This window comes from Lathamus discolor, unplaced genomic scaffold, assembly GCF_037157495.1.
Source record: "Lathamus discolor isolate bLatDis1 unplaced genomic scaffold, bLatDis1.hap1 Scaffold_72, whole genome shotgun sequence".
NCBI classification, from domain to species: Eukaryota; Metazoa; Chordata; class Aves; order Psittaciformes; family Psittacidae; genus Lathamus; species Lathamus discolor.
In genome coordinates, this window is record NW_027069386.1 from 1,704,319 (window position 1) to 1,713,068 (window position 8,750).

Consider the following 8,750-nt stretch of genomic DNA (forward strand, 5'->3'; position numbering starts at 1 on the left):
TAGGACTTTAGGGCTTCAATGCACAACTTCGAGTCTCAATGCAGAAGTTTGCGTTTCAATGCAGAACTTAGCGTTTCAATGCAGAACTTTGCGTTTCAATGCAGAAGTTAGCGTTTCACTGCAGAACTCTAGCGTTTCAATGCAGAACTTTCCCTTTCAAGTGAGAACTTGGCATTTCAATGCATACCTTAGCCTTTCAATGCAGATCTTTACCGTTTCAAAGCAGAACGTAGCGTTTCAATGCAGAAATTAGCCTTTCAAAGGAGAACTTATTCGATCAATTCAGTCCTCAGTGTTTCAATGTAGGACTTTAGGGCATCAATGCACAACTTCGAGTTTCAATGCAAAACTTCAAGTTTCAATGCAGAGCTTAGCGCTTCAATGCAGAAATTTGCGTTTCAATGAAGAAATTGGAGTTTCAATGCAGAACTCTAGCGTTTCAATGCAGAAGTTTCCCTTTCAAGTGAGAACTTGGCATTTCAATGCATACCTTAGCCTTTCAATGCAGATCTTTACCGTTTCAAAGCAGAACGTAGCGTTTCAATGCAGAAATTTGCGTTTCAAAGGAGAACTTATTCTATCAATTCAGTCCTCAGTGTTTCAATGTAGGACTTTAGGGCTTCAATGCACAACTTCGAGTTTCAATGCAGAACTTAGCGTTTCAATGCAGAACTTTGCGTTTCAATGCAGAACTCTAGCGTTTCAATGCAGAACTTTCCTTTTCAAGTGAGAACTTGGCATTTCAATGCATACCTTAGCCTTTCAATGCAGATCTTTACCATTTCAATGCAGACCTTAGCCTTTCAATGGAGAACTTACTGTTTCAATGGAGAACTTAGCGTTTCAAAGGAGAACTTATACTTTCAATTCAGTCCTTAGCATTTCAATGTAGAACTTGAGCGCTTCACTACACAACTTTGAGTTTCAATGCAGAACTTAGCGTTTCAATGCAGATCTTTACCGTTTCAAAGCAGAACGTAGCGTTTCAAATTAGAAGTTATTTTTTTCAATGCAGACATTATCGTTTCAATGTAGAACTTTAGAGTTTCAATGCACCTTAGGTTCCAAAGCAGAATGTACTGTTTCAATGCAGAATGTACCGTTTCAAAGCAGAACCTGTTGTTTCAATGCAGATCTTAGCGTTTCAATGCTGAGCTTACCATTTCAAGTGAGAACATACTATTTCAATGCAGAACTGACCTTTTCAATGGATACCTTAACGTTTCCATGCATACCTTAGCTTTTGAATGCAGATCTTCACCATTTCAAAGCGGAACTTAGCGTTTCAATGCAGAACTTAGCTTTTCAATGCACAACTTAGATTTACAATGCAGAACTCATTGTTTCAATGCAGAACTTAGCGTTTCATTGCAGAACTTACCGTTTCAATGCAGAACTTAGCATTTCATTGCAGAGCTTAGAGTTTCAATGCAGAAGTTTGCGTTTCAATGCAGAAGTCAGCATTTCACTGCAGAACTTTGCGTTCCAATGCAGAGCTTTCCGCTTCAATGCAGAACTTGGCATTTCAATGCATACCTTAGCCTTTCAATGAGGATCTTTACCATTTCAGAGCAGAATGCAGCGTTTCAATGCAGAAGTTAGCGTTTCAAAGGAGAACTTATTCTTTCAATTCAGTCCTCAGTGTTTCAATGTAGGACTTCAGGGCTTCAATGCACAACTTCGAGTTTCAATGCAGAACTTCGCGTTTCAATGCAGAACTTAGCGTTTCAATGTAGAACTTTGCGTTTCAATGCCGAAATTAGCGTTTCAATGCAGAACACTAGCGTTTCAATGCAGATCTTTACCGTTTCAAAGCAGAACGTAGCGTTTCAAATTAGAAGTTATTTTTTCAATGCAGACATTATCTTTTCAATGTAGAACTTTAGAGTTACAATGCACCTTAGGTTCCAAAGCAGAATGTACTGTTTCAATGCAGAATGTACCGTTTCAAAGCAGAACCTGTTGTTTCAATGCAGATCTTAGCGTTTCAATGCTGAGCTTACCATTTCAAGTGAGAACATACTATTTCAATGCAGAACTGACCTTTTCAATGGATACCTTGGCGTTTCCATGCATACCTTAGCTTTTGAATGCAGATCTTCACCATTTCAAAGGGGAACTTAGCGTTTCAATGAAGAGCTTAGCTTTTGAATGCAGAACTTAGCTTTTCAAGGCAGAACTTAGCTTTTCAATGCAGAACTCATCGTTTCAATGCAGAACTGAGCGTTTCAATGCAGAATGTTCCATTTCAATGCAGAACTTAGCATTTCAGTGCAGAGCTTAGAGTTTCAATGCAGAAATTAGCGTTTCAATGCAGAAATTAGCGTTTCGATGCAGAACTTGGCATTTCAATGCATACCTTAGCCTTTCAATGAGGATCTTTACCATTTCATAGGTGAATGTAGCGTTTCAATGCAGAAGTGAGCGTTTCAAAGGAGAACTTATTCTTTCAATTCAGTCCTCAGTGTTTCAATGTAGGACTTTAGGGCTTCAATGCACAACTTCGAGTCTCAATGCAGAAGTTTGCGTTTCAATGCAGAACTTAGCGTTTCAATGCAGAACTTTGCGTTTCAATGCAGAAGTTAGCGTTTCACTGCAGAACTCTAGCGTTTCAATGCAGAACTTTCCCTTTCAAGTGAGAACTTGGCATTTCAATGCATACCTTAGCCTTTCAATGCAGATCTTTACCGTTTCAAAGCAGAACGTAGCGTTTCAATGCAGAAATTAGCCTTTCAAAGGAGAACTTACACTATCAATTCAGTCCTCAGTGTTTCAATGTAGGACTTCAAGGCATCAATGCACAACTTCGAGTTTCAATGCAAAACTTCAAGTTTCAATGCAGAGCTTAGCGTTTCAATGCAGAAATTTGCGTATCAAAGAAGAAATTGGAGTTTCAATGCAGAACTCTAGCGTTTCAATGCAGAAGTTTCCCTTTCAAGTGAGAACTTGGCATTTCAATGCATACCTTAGCCTTTGAATGCAGATCTTTACCATTTCAAAGCAGACCTTAGCGTTTCAATGGAGAACTTACTGTTTCAATGGAGAACTTAGCGTTTCAAAGGAGAACTTATACTTTCAATTCAGTCCTTAGCGTTTCAATGTAGAACTTGAGCGCTTCACTACACAACTTTGAGTTTCAATGCAGAACTTAGCGTTTCAATGCAGATCTTTACCGTTTCAAAGCAGAACGTAGCGTTTCAAATTAGAAGTTATTTTTTTCAATGCAGACATTATCGTTTCAATGTAGAACTTTAGAGTTTCAATGCACCTTAGGTTCCAAAGCAGAATGTACTGTTTCAATGCAGAATGTACCGTTTCAAAGCAGAACCTGTTGTTTCAATGCAGATCTTAGCGTTTCAATGCTGAGCTTACCATTTCAAGTGAGAACATACTATTTCAATGCAGAACTGACCTTTTCAATGGATACCTTAACGTTTCCATGCATACCTTAGCTTTTGAATGCAGATCTTCACCATTTCAAAGCGGAACTTAGCGTTTCAATGCAGAACTTAGCTTTTCAATGCACAACTTAGATTTACAATGCAGAACTCATTGTTTCAATGCAGAACTTAGCGTTTCATTGCAGAACTTACCGTTTCAATGCAGAACTTAGCATTTCATTGCAGAGCTTAGAGTTTCAATGCAGAAGTTTGCGTTTCAATGCAGAAGTCAGCATTTCACTGCAGAACTTTGCGTTCCAATGCAGAGCTTTCCGCTTCAATGCAGAACTTGGCATTTCAATGCATACCTTAGCCTTTCAATGAGGATCTTTACCATTTCAGAGCAGAATGTAGCATTTCAATGCAGAAGTTAGCGTTTCAAAGGAGAACTTATTCTTTCAATTCTGTCCTCAGTGTTTCAATGTAGGACTTCAGGGCTTCAATGCACAACTTCGAGTTTCAATGCAGAACTTAGCGTTTCAATGCAGAACTTAGCGTTTCAATGCAGAAGTTTGCGTTTCAATGCAGAAGTTAGCGTTTCACTGCAGAACTCTAGCGTTTCAATGCAGAACTTTCCCTTTCAAGTGAGAACTTGGCATTTCAATGCATACCTTAGCCTTTCAATGCAGATCTTTACCGTTTCAAAGCAGAACGTAGCGTTTCAATGCAGAAATTAGCCTTTCAAAGGAGAACTTATTCTATCAGTTCAGTCCTCAGTGTTTCAATGTAGGACTTTAGGGCATCAATGCACAACTTCGAGTTTCAATGCAAAACTTCAAGTTTCAATGCAGAGCTTAGCGTTTCAATGCAGAAATTTGCGTTTCAATGAAGAAATTGGAGTTTCAATGCAGAACTCTAGCGTTTCAATGCAGAACTTTCCCTTTCAATTGAGAACTTGGCATTTCAATGCATACCTTAGCCTTTCAATGCAGATCTTTACCGTTTCAAAGCAGAACGTAGCTTTTCAATGCAGAAATTTGCGTTTCAAAGGAGAACTTATCCTATCAATTCAGTCCTCAGTGTTTCAATGTAGGACTTTAGGGCTTCAATGCACAACTTCGAGTTTCAATGCACAACTTCGAGTTTCAATGCAGAACTTTGCGTTTCAATGCAGAATTCTAGCGTTTCAATGCAGAACTTTCCTTTTCAAGTGAGAACTTGGCATTTCAATGCATACCTTAGCCTTTCAATGCAGATCTTTACCATTTCAAAGCAGACCTTAGCGTTTCAATGGAGAACTTACTGTTTCAATGGAGAACTTAGCGTTTCAAAGGAGAACTTATACTTTCAATTCAGTCCTTAGCGTTTCAATGTAGAACTTGAGCGCTTCACTACACAACTTTGAGTTTCAATGCAGAACTTAGCGTTTCAATGCAGATCTTTACCGTTTCAAAGCAGAACGTAGCGTTTCAAATTAGAAGTTATTTTTTTCAATGCAGACATTATCGTTTCAATGTAGAACTTTAGAGTTTCAATGCACCTTAGGTTCCAAAGCAGAATGTACTGTTTCAATGCAGAATGTACCGTTTCAAAGCAGAACCTGTTGTTTCAATGCAGATCTTAGCGTTTCAATGCTGAGCTTACCATTTCAAGTGAGAACATACTATTTCAATGCAGAACTGACCTTTTCAATGGATACCTTAACGTTTCCATGCATACCTTAGCTTTTGAATGCAGATCTTCACCATTTCAAAGCGGAACTTAGCGTTTCAATGCAGAACTTAGCTTTTCAATGCACAACTTAGATTTTCAATGCAGAACTCATTGTTTCAATGCAGAACTTAGCGTTTCATTGCAGAACTTACCGTTTCAATGCAGAACTTAGCATTTCATTGCAGAGCTTAGAGTTTCAATGCAGAAGTTTGCGTTTCAATGCAGAAGTCAGCATTTCACTGCAGAACTTTGCGTTCCAATGCAGAGCTTTCCGCTTCAATGCAGAACTTGGCATTTCAATGCATACCTTAGCCTTTCAATGAGAATCTTTACCATTTCATAGCAGAATGTAGCGTTTCAATGCAGAAGTTAGCGTTTCAAAGGAGAACTTATTCTTTCAATTCAGTCCTCAGTGTTTCAATGTAGGACTTTAGGGCTTCAATGCACAACTTCGAGTTTCAATGCAGAACTTCGCATTTCAATGCAGAACTTAGCGTTTCAATGTAGAACTTTGCGTTTCAATGCCGAAATTAGCGTTTCAATGCAGAGCACTAGCGTTTCAATGCAGATCTTTACCGTTTCAAAGCAGAACGTAGCGTTTCAAATTAGAAGTTATTTTTTCAATGCAGACATTATCTTTTCAATGTAGAACTTTAGAGTTACAATGCACCTTAGGTTCCAAAGCAGAATGTACTGTTTCAATGCAGAATGTACCGTTTCAAAGCAGAACCTGTTGTTTCAATGCAGATCTTAGCGTTTCAATGCTGAGCTTACCATTTCAAGTGAGAACATACTATTTCAATGCAGAACTGACCTTTTCAATGGATACCTTAGCGTTTCCATGCATACCTTAGCTTTTGAATGCAGATCTTCACCATTTCAAAGGGGAACTTAGCGTTTCAATGAAGAGCTTAGCTTTTGAATGCAGAACTTAGCTTTTCAAGGCAGAACTTAGCTTTTCAATGCAGAACTCATCGTTTCAATGCAGAACTGAGCGTTTCAATGCAGAATGTTCCATTTCAATGCAGAACTTAGCATTTCAGTGCAGTGCTTAGAGTTTCAATGCAGAAATTAGCGTTTCAATGCAGAAATTAGCGTTTCAATGCAGAACTTGGCATTTCAATGCATACCTTAGCCTTTCAATGAGGATCTTTACCATTTCATAGGTGAATGTAGCGTTTCAATGCAGAAGTTAGCGTTTCAAAGGAGAACTTATTCTTTCAATTCAGTCCTCAGTGTTTCAATGTAGGACTTTAGGGCTTCAATGCACAACTTCGAGTCTCAATGCAGAACTTCGCGTTTCAATGCAGAACTTAGCGTTTCAATGCAGAAGTTTGCGTTTCAATGCAGAACTTAGCGTTTCAATGCAGAACTTTGCGTTTCAATGCAGAAGTTAGCGTTTCACTGCAGAACTCTAGCGTTTCAATGCAGAACTTTCCCTTTCAAGTGAGAACTTGGCATTTCAATGCATACCTTAGCCTTTCAATGCAGATCTTTACCGTTTCAAAGCAGAACGTAGCGTTTCAAATTAGAAGTTATTTTTTTCAATGCAGACATTATCGTTTCAATGTAGAACTTTAGAGTTTCAATGCACCTTAGGTTCCAAAGCAGAATGTACTGTTTCAATGCAGAATGTACCGTTTCAAAGCAGAACCTGTTGTTTCAATGCAGATCTTAGCGTTTCAATGCTGAGCTTACCATTTCAAGTGAGAACATACTATTTCAATGCAGAACTGACCTTTTCAATGGATACCTTGGCGTTTCCATGCATACCTTAGCTTTTGAATGCAGATCTTCACCATTTCAAAGCGGAACTTAGCGTTTCAATGCAGAACTTAGCTTTTCAATGCACAACTTAGATTTACAATGCAGAACTCATTGTTTCAATGCAGAACTTAGCGTTTCATTGCAGAACTTACCGTTTCAATGCAGAACTTAGCATTTCATTGCAGAGCTTAGAGTTTCAATGCAGAAGTTTGCGTTTCAATGCAGAAGTCAGCATTTCACTGCAGAACTTTGCGTTCCAATGCAGAGCTTTCCGCTTCAATGCAGAACTTGGCATTTCAATGCATACCTTAGCCTTTCAATGAGGATCTTTACCATTTCAGAGCAGAATGCAGCGTTTCAATGCAGATGTTAGCGTTTCAAAGGAGAACTTATTCTTTCAATTCAGTCCTCAGTGTTTCAATGTAGGACTTCAGGGCTTCAATGCAGAACTTAGCGTTTCAATGCAGAACTTAGCGTTTCAATGCAGAAGTTTGCGTTTCAATGCAGAAGTTAGCATTTCACTGCAGAACTCTAGCGTTTCAATGCAGAACTTTCCCTTTCAAGTGAGAACTTGGCATTTCAATGCATACCTTAGCCTTTCAATGCAGATCTTAACCGTTTCAAAGAAGAACGTAGCGTTTCAATGCAGAAATTAGCCTTTCAAAGGAGAACTTACACTATCAATTCAGTCCTCAGTGTTTCAATGTAGGACTTCAGGGCATCAATGCACAACTTCGAGTTTCAATGCAAAACTTCAAGTTTCAATGCAGAGCTTAGCGCTTCAATGCAGAAATTTGCGTTTCAATGAAGAAATTGGAGTTTCAATGCAGAACTCTAGCGTTTCAATGCAGAAGTTTCCTTTTCAAGTGAGAACTTGGCATTTCAATGCATACCTTAGCCTTTCAATGCAGATCTTTACCATTTCAAAGCAGACCTTAGCGTTTCAATGGAGAACTTACTGTTTCAATGGAGAACTTAGCGTTTCAAAGGAGAACTTATACTTTCAATTCAGTCCTTAGCGTTTCAATGTAGAACTTGAGCGCTTCACTACACAACTTTGAGTTTCAATGCAGAACTTAGCGTTTCAATGCAGATCTTTACCGTTTCAAAGCAGAACGTAGCGTTTCAAATTAGAAGTTATTTTTTTCAATGCAGACATTATCGTTTCAATGTAGAACTTTAGAGTTTCAATGCACCTTAGGTTCCAAAGCAGAATGTACTGTTTCAATGCAGAATGTACCGTTTCAAAGCAGAACCTGTTGTTTCAATGCAGATCTTAGCGTTTCAATGCTGAGCTTACCATTTCAAGTGAGAACATACTATTTCAATGCAGAACTGACCTTTTCAATGGATACCTTAACGTTTCCATGCATACCTTAGCTTTTGAATGCAGATCTTCACCATTTCAAAGCGGAACTTAGCGTTTCAATTGAGAACTTAGCTTTTGAATGCACAACTTAGATTTTCAATGCAGAACTCATTGTTTCAATGCAGAACTTAGCGTTTCATTGCAGAACTTACCGTTTCAATGCAGAACTTAGCATTTCATTGCAGAGCTTAGAGTTTCAATGCAGAAGTTTGCGTTTCAATGCAGAAGTCAGCATTTCACTGCAGAACTTTGCGTTCCAATGCAGAGCTTTCCGCTTCAATGCAGAACTTGGCATTTCAATGCATACCTTAGCCTTTCAATGAGGATCTTTACCATTTCAGAGCAGAATGCAGCGTTTCAATGCAGAAGTTAGCGTTTCAAAGGAGAACTTATTCTTTCAATTCAGTCCTCAGTGTTTCAATGTAGGACTTTAGGGCTTCAATGCACAACTTCGAGTTTCAATGCAGAACTTCGCGTTTCAATGCAGAACTTAGCGTTTCAATGTAGAACTTTGCGTTTCA